General features: G+C 40.5%; 1 protein-coding gene across 1 annotated transcript in view; it reads right to left on the reverse strand.

Moving 5' to 3' along the window:
* LOC131125050 (leucine-rich repeat and immunoglobulin-like domain-containing nogo receptor-interacting protein 3) overlaps positions 1–8,335 on the reverse strand; it is a 41,033-nt gene extending 32,698 nt beyond the window's left edge. The window contains exon 1 of the mRNA XM_058066183.2: positions 7,810–8,335. The gene's annotated coding sequence lies outside the window, so the exon portion shown is untranslated. The remainder of the gene's footprint in view (positions 1–7,809) is intronic.
* Positions 8,336–23,108: the final 14,773 nt, after the last annotated feature.

Consider the following 23,108-nt stretch of genomic DNA (forward strand, 5'->3'; position numbering starts at 1 on the left):
TTTCCTGGCTGTGTGCTTCGGGTCGTTGTCGTGTTGGAAGACCCAGCCACGACCCATCTTCAATGCTCTGACAAAGGGAAGGAGGTTGTTCCCCAAAATCTCACAATACACGGCCCCAGTCATCCTCTCTTTAATGCAGTGCACTCGTCCTGTCCCATGTGCAGAAAAACACCCCCAAAGCATGATGCTACCACCCCCATGCTTCACAGTAGGGATGGTGTTCTTCGGATTGTACTCTTCATTCTTCTTCCTCCAAACACGCTTATTGGAATTATGACCAAAAAGTTCTATTTTGGTCTCATCTGACCATAAAACTTTCTCCCATGACTCCTCTGTATCATCCAAATGGTCATATGCAAACTTAAGACGGGCCTTGACATGTGCTGGTTTAAGCAGGGGAACCTTTCGTGCCATGCATGATTTCACATCATGACGTCTTAGTGTATTACCTACAGTAACCTTGGAAACGGTGGTCCCAGCTCTTTTCAGGTCATTGACCAAGTCCTGTCGTGTAGTTCTGGGCTGATTCCTCACCTTTCTTAGAATCATTGAGACCCCACGAGGTGATATCTTGCATGGGGCTCCACTCCGATTGAGATTGACCGTCATGTTTAGCTTCTTCCATTTTCTAATGATAGCTCCAACAGTGGACCTTTTTTCACCAAGCTGCTTGGTAATTGCTCCGTAGCCCTTTCCAGCCTTGTGGAGGTGTACAATTTTGTCTCTGGTGTCTTTGGACAGCTCTTTGGTCTTCGCCATGTTACAAGTTAAAGTCTTACTGATTGTATGGGGTGGACAGGTGTCTTTATGCAGCTAACGACCTCAAACAGGTGCATCTGATTCAGGATGATACATGGAGTGCAGGTGGACTTCTAATGGGCAGACTAACAGGTCTTTCAGGGTCAGAATTCTAGATGATACACAGGTGTTCAAATACTTATTTGCAGCTGTATCACACAAATAAATTGTTAAAAAATCATGCATTGTGATTTCTAGATTTTTCTTTTTAGTTTATCTCTCTCACAGTGGACATGCACCTACGATGAAAATTTCAGACCCCTCCATGATTTCTAAGTGGGAGAAATAGCAAAATAGCAGGGTGTTCAAATACTTATTTTCTTCACTGTAAGTTCCAATTTCTGTATACATTTTAAGCACTAGATTAAATTTAACTACCTTTATCCAGAAACTCCCCAGTTAACCCCCCCCTCCTCCAAGTGACACTCGGGAGAGTCCAATCAAGGTGTTCATATGCCTCCGGCCTGCACTCATATGGGCGTGCCTCCATGCTTGTGCCCCGACCAATCACCTCAAAGAAAGCAGAAACTAATGAAAAATTACGAATAAAACCAATGACTTCTAAATGAAAAACTAACTAACTAAAGTGGCACTTAAACTTAAATGGCAAACAAATATAATTAAAGTACTAACCAGAATGTATGTGTAACTAACAAAAGCCAGCTATATGTATACATACAGGAACCATGACAGTGTGTAGGTGGGGCATACATCTGATTAGTGAGGGAGGATTGGCAACTCCATCACAGTCGCCAGCCAATCACAGGGCACATACAGACAAACAACCATTCACACTCACATTCATACCTATGGACAAATTGGCGACACCAATTAACCTAGCATGTTTTTTGGCTTGCACAGGGAGAACATGCAAACTCCTCACAGAGATGGCCGAGGGTGGAATTGAACCCGGGTCTTAGAGGTCTGCGCGCTAACCACACGACCGCCGTGCAGCCCCTGTGTATGACAAGTATTTTTAAAATTGATTTTAAGACATTACACAGGCTGTAGAAAGTCACGGCCTATAATAAATGTTTCTGCAACAAGGTATTATTGGTGACAAATAAAACTGTCAGGCACCATGTTCCAACTCACATGGTAAGCAAGTCTTACAAATTAACTGCTTTTTACCTAAGAGAATGTTAAAAACAATTGGAATCATACAGAAATACATTTATAATATAGTTCAATTGACAAATATTTTTATTTTATGTTATTATTCCATCCATCCATTTTCTATACCGCTTATCCTCACAAGGGTACACCCCGGACTGGTGGCCAGCCAATCACAGGGCACATATAGACAAACAACCATTCACACTCACATTCATACCTCTGGACAATTTGGAGTCGTCAATTAACCTAGCATCCATGTTTTTGGAATCGAACCCGGGTCTCCTAGCTGTGTGTCCACTGTGCAGCCTTTATGTTATCATTCATTTAAAAAAATATATATATCATGAAGATCTCTCCCCAAAGTGCATGTCACTCTGACACAATGCATGTACGCCTCTTCTATAGCACGAAAATAGCACACTTAGGACAATAACATCATTAAACAAAGTACAGTTGAAAAAAACTACACAAAATTAGTTTTGGAAATGCTTTGACTGTCCAGGGCTTTCCAAAGGTTCATGACAAAAACTTACATTTTTGTGAGGACAGATGGCCATATAAAAATCATCTTTTGTACAAATTGAGTGGAACCTCTGTTTTTGACATTCATTTATTCCAAAAGGTCACACGAGACCCGAAACATACGAAGGCCGAATACATTTTTCATTACACACACTGGTCCGGCTCACTGTGTGTTATGTGTCTCAGTTAAACCACTCCCCTCTGCAACATGTGTCAACTAAGGTACCTTTGCTTAAATTATAATCCCATTGACACTTAACAAATTATTTCTTGAATTGAATAGTGTTCTCCATCTTCTTTATCAATGTTTATAAATGAAAAAAAAACTTCATTCCTCTAATACTCAGAAATACACAGGACACTCAAACGCGTCAAGATTGTAAATTTAAAATAAAGCACCAATCATTTCAGAATTTGAGTGTTTTAAGATGCAGCCAGAATTATAAGCAATTCTAAATGCTTATTCATTATAAAGTCCGATTCACACAATACCAAGTGACCTTAAAACTTTCTGGTAAGGCCCAAGCATCCACAAGGGAGACTAAGCGAACAGTCAGACTGGCTGAAAAGATTCTGAAGGCATGGGGTCACATCTGAGAAAACGCCGTCCGGAAAGTAAATTAAAAGTAAGCCAAGTGAAAAGGGCAGAGGCCACACAACTCCAGTGTGTGAAGAATAGGCTCTTGTAGGAAAGAGAAATTACAAAAAAAAATGCTGAAAGAAACAGGAGAAGACGAAGAGGTCACAATAAGACCCAAAAAAACCTTTCCAGAGGAGTGTCCATGCACTTAAGAGTTAATTTAACTCACTAACTTAGTTGAAATGTTGTGCTAAATAATGCTAAAAAGAAGATAATTAAATACAATTTAGTTATAGGGACCGCTAATGCAAGGAAGCTTTGTGCAGTAAATTCTCCTGGGGCTCATTGTGTATGCATGTATAGCCTGTGTGTGTGTGTGTGTATGTGTGTGTTGCCCTTGTGTGTGTCTTTGCCCTTGTTCATGTGTGCACCTCCATCAGCATGCAGCAATCTAATAGCAGCAATCTTCCACACAGGCCAATCACAAGCTCCTTGGCGCATCACTCAAGGTCAAACATTGTCCACACGGACACGCACACACATTTGGGGATCAAAAGCTCCCTAAGCATGTCTTCTCATCCTCTGTCACCTTGCCAATCAAATAGACTCACTACACAGTCCATCATACTCCTTAAGTAGAAGCCCTTCCTTCCTAAAGATGCATCTTTCTTCACTCAGGATCTCCACTTTCCTGAAAAAGCCACAAATAGAATATGTACTTGGATCATAGTGGGATGTGGACTGCTGTGCTGAAGTCACTGGGCATGAACAACAAAGATATCTCACACCAGGCCATTTATACAGTGCTGGACTTGAACATGATTCCCTCTCCCGGTCCCTGCTGGCCTGCGTACATTCACACTGAGAATCCATGCTTCAAACTGTTTGCTTGTCCTTCTATTCTGAGGAATTACTGCAATTTCATTGACTTGGTGGATTATTGTCTTATTCGGATGGATGGATGGCTTTGTAATGTTGCATCTGTCCACCATAGGAAGGAGCCCAGAACCCAGAGGGAGGCTGACATCATTGCAGCTCCCTGGCAGGCAACAATAACTGCTTTGACCTTGCTTGGACGCAATGCATTATGGCGGAATGTTAAAATATATGTATTTTTGGTTTGTATATTTCTTAAGTACACCTTTTAAGTGTTCAGTTGCTGTGCGATGACTTTAGTGTTTTAGCCAAATACAAATGTACAAATGGCCCAGTGTGAGCAAATCTCAAAGTCAATACAAGCATCAGCTCTTTTACATCAGTGCGTGGGTTTCCATCAAACCTGAATGAAAATATCTTTCAAAGGTGACCTATTCTTTATTTGTTAATTGTCAAAAGTACACTACAAAAACAAACGCGGGCCGATGAAAACAATATCCTTCAGTGTGACTTTTGCAGTCATTTCTGCAACACAAGGAAAATAAAAGCGGCTGCGGAAACCCATGCAGTTCAGAAGATGAAAAGCACTTTAAACTCGGAAATGGGAAGATGTCCAACAGCACCAACAGTTCAGAAAGTGTCAGACTCAAACCTTGTCTTGCAATCTACTGAGCGGCGGGTCGAAGCACAGTGGATAACGTGCACCAGAAAACCAAAACCAGAAAAAAAGGTGGTGGGAAAAGAACATCAAGTTCTCTGGATTGATTGAAACAGTATTGTGAAGGTGTGTGTGTGTGTGTGATAAAGAAGCGTTTGTGCAGTTATACTATCACGATGCCAAAGACTTATAAAAACTCAGCATAAGGTTTTTGTTAGCTTCAGTGTGCACATTCACAAAAAAAAAAAAGCCCAAAACATCCATCAAACACCTTTCAGGTCTTGATACAGATCTAGGATTGGATTTCAAACTGGACCGGAAGTGTCCGGTGGGTCTATCATCAACTGTGTTTGTCTCCTAATTGACTTGATAATCTCCTTTTATTTAATTGGCAACACTGCTGTTGCATTCCCTCTTTGCCGCTTCGCCCCTCTTATCAGTCTTCTTTGAGATAGTACAAGCACACCTCCAGCCTCATCCTTGTCTGCTCACAAGAGGATTTGACAGGCTCAGCAGCAAAAAAGGACAATGATTCTGTGTTTCTGTGAGGTTATGTACAGTATACAGGTGCTGTATGTCTCTTTCAGTGTATTTGTTTTTGGAAGCTAACTCTTTTACTCTCTTTTCCACACAAAAGGGTGAAAAGGGTGTCAAAATATCTGCTTGTATTTTTCTATCAAATACAACACAACATGGTGGTTGGATTGACATGAAAGAAGCAACTAATAATAAGCCATAAAACTGCAGTCAGGGAGGCTGTCATGATGAAAAATATCAAGAAAAATAACATAAAACAAATATTAATATGGCGGCACGGTGGTCGAGTGGTTAGCGCGCAGACCTCACAGCTAGGAGACCAGGGTTCAATTCCACCCTCGGCCATCTCTGTGTGGAGTTTGCATGTTCTCCCCGTGCATGCGTGGGTTTTCTCCGGGTACTCCGGTTTCCTCCCACATTCCAAAAACATGCTAGGTTAATTGGCCACTCCAAATTGTCCATAGGTATGAATGTGAGTGTGAATGGTTGTTTGTCTATATGTGCCCTGTGATTGGCTGGTGACCAGTCCAGGGTGTACCCCGCCTCTCCCCCCAAGACAGCTGGGATAGGCTCCAGCACCCCCGCGACCCTTGTGAGGAAAAAGCGGTAGAAAATGAATGAATGAAATATTAATATTTGTCCATTGAACTGTACGATAAATACGTTAAGTTAAATAAACAGAAGACACCTAAAGCGAGCTTCTCAGCTTTGTGTACAAGTTGAGTTGGTTGAGTTTATGTTTTTCTGCATGTCACCAATAATATAATGCTGCAGAAACATTTATTATACACAATGATTTTCTAAAGCCTGTGTAATGTTTTTGATATGCAGCAAGAGCAGCATCATTGGTCTTGCTAATCAGACAGTAAAATACATAAAAGGATTAAGGCATGTGTGTCACTAGCGATTGCAAACTCAAATGTATTCAATATATTTTTATGCTCTAATGAATGAACAAATACATTTTGCTGCAAAAAAGAAGTATTATATATACACATCAGAACTCACCAAGAGGTGATCATACTTTTACAACAAAGTGTCATTCATTCATTCCTTCATTTTGTACCGCTTATGCTCACAAGGGTCGCCGGCATGCTGGAGCCTATCCCAGCTGTCTTCGGGTGAGAGGCGGAGTACACCCTGGACTGGTGGCCAGCCAATCACAGGGCACATATAGACAAACAACCATTCACACTCTCATTCATACCTATGGACAATTTAGAGTCGCCAATTAACCTAGCATGTTTTTGGAATGTGGGAGAAAACCCACGCATGCAAACTCCACACAGAGATGGCCGAGGGTGGAATTGAACTTGGGTCTCCTAGCTGTGAGGCGCAGCACTAACCACTCACCGCTGTGCACCACTGTTGCAACATGCCCCATATAAAATAACACATGTCATCGGTGTGGTAAAATAATATCTCAACTCTTTTGAAAGCCAAATTTGTCAATATATTAACATTTGGAAACGATAGGACTTTATTTTCAATGACCTATAGCCTAAATGCCTTTCCTTGTCTCCTTTCTGTGTGTCAAAGGCTATCCTATCCGTCTTCCAAGGTATTTTGAGCACAACTCAGGTGGCTTTTGCCTGACTGTATATCCCAAAGATAAGCTTTCTTGATTAGCAATAATGTAAATCCAGTTAATCTGTTCCAGGCACCTGAAAATATTAACATTATTAATTGTTTGGGAAATCAACATTACACAACAATATAATTTTGGGTGAAACACGAGAAAGTACACAAAAAAGCCAAAAACTGAAGTTAAAGTTACACAAACAAGATGGAAAACAAACTGTGGGAGTGGGAGCTAAGTCTTGCGTCAGCCTGCACTGTCGATTGTTTCGGTTGTTTGACTTCAATGAGAAGGAAAAAAACTTCCAACAAAAATAAAGCTACAACCCCCAAATAAGTTAATGAGGAACAGGAAATAATGAGCTGATTATATGATTACAGGCGCCGCTTATTCAGCGCCAAAGTGCCCCCACAGCTATTTCATATTTGCATACAGGATTTAGTATGCAATGAAACATGAAGTGCCTGCCCTATATGAGTCGACAGTCACGTTCAATATGGGGGAAATGGCGATGCAATTAACACTCATTCTTCAATTTAATGTTTAAAACCGGGTAAATGGAGGAAGAATAAATGCGGTGCAGAAGAAGCAAAGGCGCTAAGGTAATTGCTTGGCGTGAAGAGTGAAAGAAGAGGTCAGGAAGAGACGATGCTGAAATTGGAATGGTGCAAAAAAAAAAAGCATTTGATGAGGAAAAAAAAAAAAAAACGCTATACCCCTCATGCTAACCTGCTGTCCTGTTCTTAGCCACAACGTGACCCAACACATGGCCATGCATGTCAAGTTACCACACTCAGAAGCACAGCTATACATGTCCCATAATACATTAACAGGACCTTCGGCTGCAGTTGAACAAGTTACGTAGTCCTGAATATTTTTGAGAAGGTGGCCCTATGTCAAAGCAGGCATCAACCGGTGGGTTTATTTACATACTACAATGTTCAGTTTTTGAGTGTTGAAATATATACACACATAATCCTGTGTCTTCTTCTGCAAGTACCTAAGGTAAAGTAGGTAGCCTTGTCAGAATACGTAGCCGTCAACCTTAAAGATCAGTGCACACACATACACACACATCTCAATATGAAGTACTACAATAATAAAACTGCAAGTAAATGTGGGTTTGAATGTGTGTGAACCTACCCAGGGCTGAATGGTGGTGCCTGATGCCGCCTCATCTGTCCAGCTGTGAGTCAATACGAATGTATTTTCCGTCTTCTCGGTTAACCAAAAATGCCGCCACACGTGCTGTGCTTCTCCGGTCTCCCCGTTTCAGTGTCTCCCCGTCTCACTCTGGGAATCTAGCATCAGTACCTGCCACTCAAACCTCCTCTTCTCCTCTCCACCTCCTTCTTCAGTCCCTCCCTCCAGCAAGGGTTGCATATACACACACACCTCCCTTCACTATTGGTTATTTTGTCTGGAAAAAAAGGAATTCCAGGGACAAAAACACCGGCATTCAGAAAAACGGTGATGGAAGGGTTGGCGGTACATGCAAGATTTTCTTCTGCGTGGAGGACTGTGTGTCCATGGGTCAAGGTGCCCTCCAGCTCCTCCTTCAGCTGAGGTTGTCACAGAGGAGACGGAGAACGGGGAAGTATCCCCATGCCTCTGCTCGCTTCAGTATGATCGTCTCTCTTGTTTAGTATGCTTTTCATCTCTTGCACTCTCCCTTCCTCTCTCTCTCTCTCTCTCTCTCTCTTGCTTTACAGCCCCCCCACCACCTTTCTCCATTCAGTCACTGCCTATCTGGTACTCAGGCTGTTTGGACTCACAATTGACGGAGTTGTCTTGTGTCTGGTTCAGCTGGTTCAGTGCAGCTTCCCAACATCCAGCCTGGAGCAAAAAACAGACTGATTAGAGAAAAGACAGAACAGAAGCCAAAGACATTTTTTTCACATTTGGGGAGCTTTTAGGGGTCAGTGGAATGGCCCCCTTGACCCCTTTTCAGCTTGGCCCAGGGAGGCTTGGCTTGGCCCAAGCGACCATGTGGGACATTGAGGGGACATTAATTTAGTTTATGCCTTGAGGGACAAAACTACTGGTTTGACATCTCTACCTCTGACAGTGTACATGTATCTGGATGCCAAAAGAAAATGCAGCTTTTCTCTGACCCATTTTCCAGTAAATACAGTATATGTACTGACTATGTATTTGTTCGGAAAGCTACTGTGCGGTATTAGATGATATGTTTATTTGTTTCATATGTGAGTAACATCAAATGTTAAATTTGCATAATTCAACATGTCTAAAAAGGAGCAGGAAGAAGCAGAGCTTATATTTTATGTTTATTGTTGATAATTCATGCACACCATGACTTTCATTTGTTGACACTTACAATATTTCACTTTCCAACACTTGTCGCTTATATATTTTTCCACTTCCAGTATGAAAGGAAGGAATTTGAAGAATAGTTTTAAGTTAAAATAATGACATTATAATTCTTGTGCAGTATAAATGGAGTAAATACAATTGGAATGAAATTGTTAATAATACATTTTAATTAGTAAAATTTTCAATGAAAGAATAAAGCATTTCTGGCCTATAAATGTAGCTAAAATATTGTCAAAGTTTCAGATAATGAGGTTTGCTTATTTGGAAGTGAGCCCTGAAAGAAGTTTGGGATGGCTCAAAACGCTCGGTTTCAAAAGGCGTGGTAAAACTACCCCTTTGTGATGTCACAGAGGAGCAGACTTCCTTATATGGGTGTGGCTGTAAACCAGATAAGCTCTCTGCCCTCCACTAAACTCTGCTCCTCTGTTTATGTTGCTAGGCTAGCCACATTTGTTTACAATTCCTAAAGACGCCACCATCAGACACAAGGGGTTGGAGTTCCTGATTCTCTACCAGCAAAAAAATGCATTTTAATCTCTCAACGGCATTTCACGCTGGACTGTTTTCTTAACGTGGGCCACAAGTGGGACTAGCTGACAAACTTGCTGAAGCCCTACACCTTCCTGATGTTAACTGGTCGTGTGGAAGAGTCAGAAAAGCAAGCAGTAAGTAACAATTTATCAGTGTCCTAACTGTTTAATTCGTGTAAGTCAGCCGGTCCACCGAGACAGTCTCCCATCGGCCACCCTTGTCGCCGTGCTCCAGGACCCTGCATGGTGGGCATAAAGGCCCACGGTGCGCGGACAAACACAAAATGTGCCGTGTCCAGACCAGTGGGAACATGTGGGTCTACCGTGGTGTGATGTGATGCAGGGATGGGTTTAAAGTTGTCCACCGCCTCCTGCAGGGTGGACCTCTGTAGGGTGGCGGACCAGGGTGCGGTGGCGTCCGGAATGAAGTCCCTGGGGACATGCAAGACATGCTCGTACACCAGCTCGGCCGACGATGCCTGCAGGTCTTCCTTGGGGGTGGATCGCAGACCAAGCATGACCCACGGCAGCCTGTCCACCCAGTCGCCGTTCGTCAGGTTAGCCCGCAGCGCCGTTTTCATTAAGCGGTGAAACCTCTCGACGAGGCCGTTCGCTTGGGGGTGGTAGGCAGAGGTGCGGTGTCGCTTGACGAACGGCGACTGGGTTCGCCGGTCATACCAGTTCATACCAGTTCATACCAGTTCATACCCCAAATGCCTTAAATTTTCCCCAGCTTCCTGAAGTCACATGCCGTCTTGGCGATGCCAGCATTGTTTTTTGTCAGATGCTCATTGATGTGGACCTTTCTTTGTTCCAGCCATATTTTTGACATCCACCCCATTTGACTGCAAAAAGTTGGTCACCTGATGTTCTGTTGGAGCAACATCTTGTCCACCTTCGGTATCAGCTGCACTGGCATAAGACTCAAGTGTTATGTGTTAATGTGATCCTTCCCATCCTTTTGTCTCTTTAAAGCTTCCACTTTTCCTTCCAGCACATTTGTTTCCGAAGTGATGCATTTTCAGTCTTCAAGTCCTTTATTCAGGTCACTGTTTAGCGCCTTCCTTGTATCACAGTTATCTCCTGTTGAGCACCCGGTTCCTGGCTTCCTCCCATGTCTGTTGCGAGCCCTTTTTCTGGGCATTTTTAATGTTGGTAATCAACATCTTTAACAAAAGTTAGCTTGTCTTTTTAGCAATACTAGCACTCAACGTAACTCCTTTTTCCTAATGAGTTAGTTCCTCACACCAGATGTTATACAAGCTTGTGGTGTCAGTCAACAGATCCTGTAATTATCGTTTAGATCTGTGCCAAAATAGTTCAAGACTTTGAGATCGGTGCAGAGCTTCTTTCAGTTCACATTTTCTTAAACACCAAAGTTTCACCCCATAACTTGGACTGATTGGTAATTTCTCACATAGCTGAATGTGCGCTACAAAACAATGTGGTTTTAGGTTGTTCAGCTGAATAACCACGATATTTGGGAATATGATGGGAAATCTAAGCAAGACTGGTTGAAAAACATGGCTGCCATCAAGCAAAATGTCTTTCATTAATTATTTGTCAAAAATTCGTGTAAGTCATGGAACAAATGCGGTTGTCTGTGTAGCATTATAGAGTGTGCATAAAGTAAGCGGGCTTGCTCATGGCCACTCTACCATACAGGCCTGATTGGTGGATTGCTGCAGAGATGGTTGTCCTTCTGGAAGGCTCTCCTCTCTCCACAGAGGAACGCTGGAGCTCTGACAGAGTGACCATCGGGGCCTTGGTCACCTCCCTGACTAAGGCCCTTCTTCCCCGATCGCTCAGTTTAGAAGGCCGGCCAGCTCTAGGAAGAGTCCTGGTGGTTCCAAACGTCTTCCATTTATGAATAATGGAGGCCACTGTGCTCATTGGGACCTTCAAAGCAGCAGAAATTTTTCTGTATCCTTCCCCAGATTTGTGCCTCAAGACAATCCTGTCTCGCAGGTCTACAGACAGTTCTTTTGACTTCATGCTTGGTGTTTGTGCTCTGACATGCACAGTCAACTGTGGGACCTTATATAGACAGGTGTGTGCCTTTCCAAATCATGTCCAATCAACTGAATTTACTGCAGGTGTACTCCAATTAAGCTGTAGAAAGATCTCAAGGATGATCAGTGGAAAAAAGATGCACCTGAGCTCAATTTTGAGCTTCATGGCAAAGGCTGTGAATACTTATGTAAATGTGATTTTTTTGTTTTCTATTTTTAATAAATTCAAAAAAAGTAAAAAAAAAACTTTTTCCACATTGTCATAATGGAGTATTTTGTGTAGAATTTTGAGGTAAGAGATTAATTTAATACAATTTGGAATGAGGCTGTAACATGACAAAATGTAGAAAAAGTGAAGCGCTGTGAATACTTTCCGGATGCACTGTACTTCCCATTGAGAGATGTCTTGAAGTAACCTCTTTTCTTGAGAAACATCTGACTGTCGAGTCTTTTTAAACACTCATTATTGTGACCTTTTAAGCACTTGGGAATGGGACCAACCACAGCAAGTGGGTGTGCCTGGAGGCAGGCTGTGGAATACATTAAAACTGACCGTTTTTGCAGGAACCACGAAATCCAAAGAAATACAGCTGAATAGGTGCAGATTCTGGAAGATCTATAAAGCTTTATATATATATATATATATATATATATATTATTTATATATATATATAACATATATATCTATGTTACATGTATACTATGTACATATCATAAAACTTGGAGAATACGTATATATATATATATATATATATATATATATATATATATATATATATATATATAAATATATGTTACATGTATGCTAATATGGTTCAAAGCACTTTGACTACAACACATAGAGAGCACCATAAATGTCAATTACAGCCTTGCCAAAAAATGACAACAAACTTTTCAGAGTATATGATGATAATAAGTCCCTGGGATATGTTGAAGGCATTCATGCATTTGCCAACCCTCTGTAGTATTAAATGATCATTTTTCCTGATATGATGTTGAGGACTATAAAGATCAATGGCTTTGTAAAGTCCATCCTCCTCCCCATTTTGCCGGAAGCACACAGAGCGAAGAAAAAAGAAAGCGAACAAGACAGAAAATTCACATTATCATTGTTGTGTCAGGCCAAATCAGATCACAGGTTACTGATGACAACAAAACAAAGACACACACACACACAGATACACACATAGAACCACTAATATATACCTTCCCAGCCTGCCTGACGCTCCTTATGGTCCATGAGGTCATTGGGTGGTAAATGTCATGGAGCCTGGAAGAGCTTAAGGAAACTTGGGAAGGAAACGCAAACTTCACAACCACCTAAGACACATATAAATTGGTAGCTTTTCTTCATGCTATTTCCAAAAGCAAATAAAAAACTGATAAGTTAACATGAAAACTACCGTGTAGTACAAGAAGGAATTGACTTTAACACCACAATAAAATGCTTCGTACACTGACGCAGTGTGGTGAAGCTTCACTATGAATGTTGGATATTAGGCTCTGTAGCTAGAGCGGTAGTTCCCCCTCGCTGTGGCCGGACTCCTCTGTCATGGTGCAGTGAGCTTGCACGGGAAGTTCCACTCTAATTACTATTGCGTTGAAGAGAGTGTAACCGATCGGGCGAGAGACTACAGAGTGAACAAAAGGACAGGAGCTCAAGCTGCAGGAGGCACGTTTATTCTTAGCCTGCTCCACTGACTCCTATCAAGTGACCTCAACACACAACAACAACACTTCCGGCCTTCAAAATAACAGGACATCGTGAGGGGGTCAGAATAAGGGCGCCACGGTACATCGTACATCCATGTCTGGATGGTGGTGTTACTGTTTTCTTCTTCTTGGGGGTTGATGGTATGGATAGGCAACCACATTTAAGGAGCATTACCGCACCTAGCAGTGTTACAAATGTGATACGGGAACCTGATGGTGGTCGAAGTCAATATTATCCCATCCTCAAAATACGGCAGATCGGCTGCCGATTCCTATTTGTTCTCTAGAACAGTGATTTTCAACCACTGTGCCGTGGCACACTAGTGTACCTTGAGAAACCGTCAGGTGTGCCGTGAGGAATTATCCGATATCACTTTTTATAATTAACATTTATTAATCATCATTTGCAAATATTACGTATGTCAATAGCCATTATGTCAATAGTATACATCAGGGGTGGGCAAACTTTTTGACTCGCGGGCCGCATTGATATGACAAAATTTACGGGGGGGCCAGACTATATAGTATTTTACACGTAACAGTCCACCTGATATTATTGTATCTGTAAAATTGTCATGCGATCTGCTATTATTATTTATTATTTTATATTTATATTTAAATATTTTAAAAACAATAAAATATTATAATAATTACAATAAAATTAAAATAATAATTATTATATTGTTATTATGTAAAATATGCAAATATAACAATAATATTATATATATTTAATATAATAATTAGCATTAATATAATAATTATAATAATCATAATAGTTCTAATAATAATTATAATATAATCTAATAATAATAATAATAATAATAATAATAATAATAATAATAATAATAATTATGAAATAATTATTATTATTAATAATAATAATAATTATTATTATTATTATGTGCTTGTGTCCCTTTTTTCAGGAGCACTTTGTAAACAACAGACCATGTCAAAAAACGAAATTGATAAAACCATCAAAAGGTTGGCTCAGGCCATGATGCCAGGTTGTATGTTGAGTTTAAATGAAATACTTTGGAAAGATTGGGCGGGCCGTATTCAAACACTTGGCGGGCCGGATGTGGCCCCCGGGCCGTAGTTTGCCCACCCCTGGTATACATGGATCCAAATATTCCAATTGCATTTGGTTTATTTGCTCAAACGGAAAGAATTGAACAGGGATGGAATATTCCTTTAACCAATCCGATTGAGGTATCTTGTACCCGCTCAAACGGAAAGTTGTCAGGGTGCCTTCTTCTTCCTGGTGTTTTTCTTCTTCTGTTTATTGGCGGTTGGCAAGCAGGTTTCGTGTGCATTAGCGCCATCTGTGAAACAGAATCTAAACCCTTCTATACGCCAAGTGCAGTTTTATTAAAAAAGAAAATATATATCTATATAAAACATGTCCTGAGTTGAATTATAAAATATTAGCAAGATTGAATTTGATCTTTTCCTGTTTAAATTGATCCCGGGTGCGTTCTTTCAGCGCATGCTCAGATATGACGTAACACGCAGATCCAGATGTTCTTCACTTTTAAAAATGGAGGCCAGCAATCGGCACTGGACTAAGCAAAGTTTGTTTTTGATTCAAACTAAATTTCAAGACTGGATGAACGAAAAACTGGCAATACGGAGTTATTCCAACAAGTGAAAGAAAAACTTGGGGAAGCCGGTATCACGTGATGTTGATGTTTACGTTTTACTGGGCATGCCCTATTGACTATTCTGGTTGATTTTCACAGCGAATGTAGACAAGAGATTGGAATATTCCTTTCCATGGATACCATTGTTTCCCGAAAGGTCATTGGGAAAGAGAAAAAGTGGTGATGTAAAAACGTGGCTACTGTGGAGTGTCTGTGGTGTAAAGACTGGCAGAGCAATGTAATATTGGTCCGTGTGGCAACACCTACCTTGTTCCTCCCATAGACTTATTGATGCACGTGTGAGGTCGTGGTGACATTTTGGAACATTTTTGGTTAGTGTGCCACAAGATTTTTACAATGTAAAAAACGTGCCTTGGCTCAAAAAAGGTTGAAAATCACTGCTCTAGAATAAAATCAGAAAACGTCACCATTTGTTTGGGGTATAGAAATGTAGTAACGCAAAACCAACAGATGGCAAACATCTTCCTCTTTGGAGTTGGAGCTTTTCTTCCTGTCACTCACACACACAACCTGGATAGATGCGAGACACTGATTTGGCAATAAAAACAGAGGAGTTCTGATGCTAATTTTTTAATATAATGGTGGTCAATGAAGCAGTCATCAAGCAGCTAAGACATATACAATCTACCCAATTACAATATCAGCCTCACTGTTAGGAGAACTTCTGAAAGAGCAACTCTGCATGAGGTTTGGATGCATTGCATGTTCTGTGATCGATTGACCAGTGGGTATGCTACCTCTTGCCCAGAATCAGCTGGGATAGGCTCTTGTTCACTCATGACCCAAATGTGGACAAGCTGTACAGAACATTAATGAATTAATGATTTTGTGTTGGTCTGGAAATATCTTCTATTCAGTTGCGTCTTATATTCGGGTCAATTCTTCTGTGGTCATAGTACATACAGTATTTGCTAAGATATTACATGATGACAATTTAAGATGCGGGTTTTTAAACATCTTCCCAGGGTTGAGGTGCTGGGGTTAGGAGTCTAAGCATAGAAATCCAGACTCCAGACTTTGTCCAGCTCCTCCGAGTAGATCTCAAGGTATCCCAATGTAGATGTCCGGGCGCCACATCATAAGACTCCGTTCAATGTGGAATCCTGGTGACGAAGCTTCTCACTCACTACCTCTTACGGAGAGCTCAGCCACCCCGAGAAACAAATTTCCACCGCTTGTACTACGATCACGTCCATTCAGTCACTAACCACAACTCAAGACCATAAAAATGCTCCGAATAGTAAGACGTTTAAAGAGATTCTGTATACTACGTACATCCATATGATTAATTGTATAAACAATGCAACTTAAGGGCAAAAATAGATTTATTGTCATTTAACTTCTACCTTTAAAACCTTTAAAACCATCCATTTATCTTCAGTGAATTATTTGTCAGCTTTGTTCCCACGCCACGACAGCTGCAAAAAAATATATTGATCTGAAATCCATTGCCTAATTAAGTGTGACTGCTTAAAAAGTTTGTTACAGCCGGAATTAAGGGGTGTTTGTTGACCTTAGCACACCTTTGTACAATCGATGGCCCCCACTCAGGAACTTCAACACAAGATCATGAAATAGTTGTTGATGTAAAGACTTTACTGGCGCCCGTGTTGCAGCCAAGTGACTTTCTTAAAGCTCCACCATTGGGAGGATATTCATTTACGTTGACATTTAGGACAGAATAGGATGACATTTGATTTGTGGCTGAGTGTGGTTTTGGTACTCACACATATATATCAAATGTCTGTGACAGAATGTAAGTGGATCTATATAATTGGTGGAAATGGGCACCATTTATGTTAGAGCAGGGGTCTCAAACACGTGGCCCGCAAGACACTAGTTTGAGGCCCCCACCTTGATATGAAAGTTTAATGTTTCATATGGATGCTGTATGGTATCATGTACCCAGAAAAAATTATTACGTTTGATTAATGTTCATGTTAAAGGTTAAATAACTGTTAATAGTTATCCTCCCTATCAGCGTGGAAGTGGTAAGTTTTTGGCTATTTAAGTTTAAAGGAAATAACTTGAAGGCTACCGTTTAGGTCGCTAGCTCTCTAGTTTGCGAGTTAGCATGTGTCTCAAGACCCTGCAGTTGCGCAATATGTTGTAAATAAAAAGAGTATAAATGTGACTATAGTCGTGTTTTGTCATGTCTACAGGGCTCTAATAATGCTTTGTTCATTTTAATCTGAAAAAAATAATTTGTCTACCCACCAACTATATGTGGTTTCTTAAGTTTTTATTATTTGCCGTTTTATTATTATTATTATATTTATTTATTACTGATTGATTGATTTTCTTTATTCTTGATTTGTTTATTCATTTTTCATCTTATTTTGTGCAGAAAAATAAAAATTAAGATATTTGAGAACAGTGGAATGTTTTATCAGAGCTTTTATTGTAGAAAATTGGAACCAAAGCACTGAAAAAGTTTGTATATTTTTCTGTTTTTAATAAATGCCCAGACCCTAGCTCCAGTGGCCCCCAGGTAAATTGAGTTTGAGACCCCTGTGTTAGAGGGAATATAAAACCATGTTTCATTCACGTAACGGAATTAGTTGTAGTGAAGTCAAATACAAGAAAACATCCAATACATAATAAAGCCACCTTTACTGTTCCTTGTCTACTGTATACTAAAGCACCACCAGATATGCAAATGGATTCTACAACAACAGCAAATGTTCAGGAGTGAAACAGGAAATTTAATTTGTGCACTCATACATCACTTGCTCTCAGCGGCGGTGTCACGGAAACTAATCATGGGTCTTGTTCGTTACTGTTGTCATTGGCAACTTCTGCACATTTCACCTTTCAGCGGGCAGACAGTCTATAGCCATGTGGACTTAGGAGCATGGCCGCCACCATCACACACACACAAAAATACCACACACATCTCGTATGACCTCAAGCATTTCCTATCCAGTTACTCTTGGCTGACAATGTCACCGTGTGCATAAACTTGATATACTGCATACACTGAGACCCTATAGAATACCAGTACACATGCACGCAGTTTAAATTGAAATCATGTTACAATACACAGTTCCACATGTACAAAGAGGAGCAGGGAGAAGCAAAGCTTATTTAATCCTACCCCATTTTCTTTCATATCAATTAATACAGTTATTTGTGCACTTCCTGTAGTCAACATTTAGAAAATTTGAAATAGACACCAAATTGAAATACCATAAAACATAATACCATAATACAATATGTTACATACCATTCATACCTATGGACAATTTAGAGTTGCTAATTAACCTAACATGTTTTTGGAATGTGGGAAGAAATCGGAGTACATTTCGGAGTACGAGAACATGCAAACAAAGGTTTTTTTGAACAATTTTAATACATTAAAAGGGTACACTAGTGTTGAGTCCATCCATCCATTTTCTACCGCTTAGGGTAGCAGTATGCTGGAGCCTATCCCAGCTGTTTCCGTGCGAGAGGCGGGGTACACCCTGGACTGGTCGCCAGGCAATCACAGGGCACATATAGACAAACAACCATTCACACTCACATTCATACCTATGGACAATTTGGAGTCACCAATTAACCTAGCATGTTTTTGGAATGTGGGACGAAACCGGAGTACACAGAGAAAACCCACGCATGCAAACTCCACACAGAGATGGACGAGTGTGGAATTAAACTCGGGTCTCCTAGTTGTGAGGCCTGCGTGCTAACCACTCGACCGCTGTGCAGTGTTGAGTCAATTACTGTAATTTCAACCATTGACATTTTGTCAATTTCTTGGGAAGATCCTATCATGAGTGGGAATTTTGTGGATTAGCCGTGGATGAACCGACTCTGCAGTCAGGCGGTGCAACTTATTCGCTGTTCTCTCTCTCTTAACCCGGAGTTGTCAAGTAACACATTTGTTTTCCATGCGGCTTTGCACTAAATGTGTTTCAAATATGAACTTTTTGTCCTCTGCTGTTTCTTCCCCTGACTTTTCTACTCGTTGTGTGTCTCAGAGAGAGCATCCCAAGTTGCACATTCATTAGCGGTGATAGGGGAGCCCACTGAAATAACACTTAGCTGAGATGCTAACGATGATGGAAATTAAACATTGTTATCTGTGTGTGTGTGTGTCTGTGTGTGTGTGTGAACGAGGAAGCGAGAGCCTTATCAGTGGAAACAGACCTGGACGTGAGTAGGATGGCGAGCAGGAGGGGGAATGGACTGGGGGGTTTGTGGGGGGGAGAAACGCAACAGTGAAATTGAAGGATAAGAAAAGAAATAGGCAAGCGCAGGCAGGCACAGATGGGGAAACGGCCGACAGACACGTGGAGGATATCAAGAAGGGATAATGTGCTGTGAACGAGGAGGGTGCAAGATAAAAGACACAAAGGACCTGAGTGGGTGGGGAAAAGACGAAAAAGCGGGACGTGATTCGGGTGGAAAATGGAAGCACAGGGAAGATAAAAAAACAAACACATAGTTACAGTATATGAATTTGCTGATAAATCCATGCAGGTTCTTTCAGGATACTGTACTTGTATTTATTTTTGAGCCATTTACAGTGAAGAAAATAAGTATTTGAACACCCTGCTATTTTGCTATTTCTCCCACTTAGAAATCATGGAGGGGTCTGAAATTTTCATCGTAGGTGCATGTCCACTGTGAGAGAGATAAACTAAAAAGAAAAATCCAGAAATCACAATGCATGATTTTTTAACAATTTATTTGTGTGATACAGCTGCTAATAAGTATTTGAACACCTGAGAAAATGAATGTTAATATTTGGTACAGTAGCCTTTGTTTGCTATTACAGAGGTCAAACGTTTCCTGTAGTTTTTCACCAGGTTTGCACACACTGCAGGAGGGATCTTGGCCCACTCCTCCACACAGATCTTCTCTAGATCAGTCAGGTTTCTGGGCTGTCGCTGAGAAACACGGAGTTTGAGCTCCCTCCAAAGATTTTCGATTGGGTTCAGGTCTGGAGACTGGCTGGGCCATGCTAGAACCTTGATATGCTTCTTACGGAGCCACTCCTTGGTTTTCCTGGCTGTGTGCTTCGGGTCGTTGTCGTGTTGGAAGACCCAGCCACGACCCATCTTCAATGCTCTGACAGAGGGAAGGAGGTTGTTCCCCAAAATCTCACAATACACGGCCCCAGTCATCCTCTCTTTAATGCAGTGCACTCGTCCTGTCCCATGTGCAGAAAAACACCCCCAAAGCATGATGCTACCACCCCCATGCTTCACAGTAGGGATGGTGTTCTTCGGATTGTACTCTTCATTCTTCTTCCTCCAAACACGCTTATTGGAATTATGACCAAAAAGTTCTATTTTGGTCTCATCTGACCATAAAACTTTCTCCCATGACTCCTCTGTATCATCCAAATGGTCATATGCAAACTTAAGACGGGCCTTGACATGTGCTGGTTTAAGCAGGGGAACCTTTCGTGCCATGCATGATTTCACATCATGACGTCTTAGTGTATTACCTACAGTAACCTTGGAAACGGTGGTCCCAGCTCTTTTCAGGTCATTGACCAAGTCCTGTCGTGTAGTTCTGGGCTGATTCCTCACCTTTCTTAGAATCATTGAGACCCCACGAGGTGATATCTTGCATGGGGCTCCACTCCGATTGAGATTGACCGTCATGTTTAGCTTCTTCCATTTTCTAATGATAGCTCCAACAGTGGACCTTTTTTCACCAAGCTGCTTGGTAATTGCTCCGTAGCCCTTTCCAGCCTTGTGGAGGTGTACAATTTTGTCTCTGGTGTCTTTGGACAGCTCTTTGGTCTTCGCCATGTTACAAGTTAAAGTCTTACTGATTGTATGGGGTGGACAGGTGTCTTTATGCAGCTAACGACCTCAAACAGGTGCATCTGATTCAGGATGATACATGGAGTGCAGGTGGACTTCTAATGGGCAGACTAACAGGTCTTTCAGGGTCAGAATTCTAGATGATACACAGGTGTTCAAATACTTATTTGCAGCTGTATCACACAAATAAATTGTTAAAAAATCATGCATTGTGATTTCTGGATTTTTCTTTTTAGTTTATCTCTCTCACAGTGGACATGCACCTACGATGAAAATTTCAGACCCCTCCATGATTTCTAAGTGGGAGAAATAGCAAAATAGCAGGGTGTTCAAATACTTATTTTCTTCACTGTATTTCCAGCTAACCCAGAAGTCTCCCAACAGTCCACCAGAATTTGAACTGCTACAACAGACATCATTTGTATTCAACACACTTGTACAGCAGGTGAAACCAAAACAAAGCTGTGGAAAATGGAAATATTACACCTCTATTGCACCTGCTTTCACACATACTAACCGAGTGGTTTTATCAACCATTTTATTTCAAGAAGATCACACTGTTTTTTAATGACATTTATGTTGAGGGAAAAGTGTTGAAAGTATAGCACATTTTCTATATTCTCCTATTTTGCGCAAACAGTGTTAATGTGTGAAATGCATCCAGTGGCATAACAGTAAAAAGCAGCATGAGGTGTTTGCAAAATTGGTATAGGCTGATTTCAGTAATATCGATATTGATAATGAAACCCTGAAAAATATCGGTAGAGCAAATATCAGGTCTACAAAAAACTGATGTAGGTGGCCAGCGCTCATCAGCTTTATCTACCTCTGCATGCGCTTTAAAGGGTTAATTGTACTACTCCGCTGCTGTTTTGCAACTCATGCATGTTAGTTAATATGGCTTAGATTAAAATGTGACTCGTTCAGAAACAAAATGTCCCTCGATAATTTTGGTTCCATGGACCAACGACATGAACGGAGTGACCACTTTTGTAAGGGTGGATGTGGGGCCGGTCGAGTGGATACAGAGTGCAGAAAAGTACAACATAGTAGAAATTAAAGTAGGAAATATTGTCATATTTTTTAAAGATTTTTTTCTGTGTACTTTTCTTAAAAGTAATGTTAAAATCGTGTCCTGTGTATTGTGAACGGAGTGCAGAAGAGTATAACATAGTAGAAATTAAAGTAGGAAATATTGTCATATTTTATAAAATATTTTTTTCTGTGTACTTTTCTTAAAAGTAATGTTAAAATCTTGTCTTGTGTATTGTGAACGGAGTACAGAAGAGTATAACATAGTAGAAATTAAAGTAGGAAATATTGTCATATTTTTGAAAAGATTTTTTCTGTGTACTTTTCTTAAAAGTAAAGTTAAAATCTTGTCTTGTGTATTGTGAATTGAGTGTCTCGTGACCGCCTTATTAGTTAGACTGTTGTTGACTGAGCAGTTCTACAAGTTCTAAAGTTTAAAGGTTACATTGTGGTACAGTGAATAATGAATTTTACTTTTTTTTTTTAAAGGAAGAGTCTCTCACTGATCACCTGCTTCAATTAACTACCCATCCTCTTTGTGGGTTAGGTAAATAAACAGCCTGGTTGTAATACAGTATACAGCATGTGGTTCTATTGGAATGAATAGTACATAAATATTTATAGCTGCTACTTCAATGTACAATTACTTAATATGGTAATGGTAATGGTTGAATTTTATTTGAACATGCATCAGGTTACAATTGAGTGCATCACATAATTAATTCACAGTTCCACATGTCCAAAAGGAGTCGGAAGAAGCAAAGCTTATTGTATCCTACACTTCCACCTATTGCTTTTACAATCAGTAACTGTTACATTTGTTCACTTCCTGCCTTTCTGATATTATTTTTTTATTATATATATATATATTATATATTAAGAGGCAAGCAATCCAAAGCCTCCAAAACAAAAATTGGTCACGTCCAACCTGCTCAATGTTGCCTGACTTCAGTGGATCACATTGGCTAAAGCATGTGGCAGAGTGTTGTGTTTATTTAAGCAGCCATGTTAACACATTAGTGCATGTACGAGCGGGCACAGCTCTCGTGCTATTCGAGTGCGTCTCAGCTGTGTTTGTGAAAGTCTGGCCTATGTTTTGCAGACTGTGAAAAATGACCTCGTTCTGACCTCAAACCAACAGTATTTGCAACTTTCACTTTCAAACTCCATCTCTCTTGAATGGGAAATAAGCATGACAAAGGGCATTTGGGGTATTTTGTTGCTACAAATGTGCATTTTATCTAAACCAGAAAGTGAAACAGTTTTTTTGCTTGCAAATTTACAAAGCTTGAAAAGCTGAAAATTTAAAGGGACAGTACCCTTTTTTGGAATGGTGCACATCATCTACTATCCACATGAACACATATGTTTTTGTCTTGA

This window comes from Doryrhamphus excisus, linkage group LG6, assembly GCF_037039965.1.
Source record: "Doryrhamphus excisus strain RoL-2023G ecotype Guam linkage group LG6, RoL_Dexc_Guam_v1.1, whole genome shotgun sequence".
Taxonomy (NCBI): domain Eukaryota; kingdom Metazoa; phylum Chordata; class Actinopteri; order Syngnathiformes; family Syngnathidae; genus Doryrhamphus; species Doryrhamphus excisus.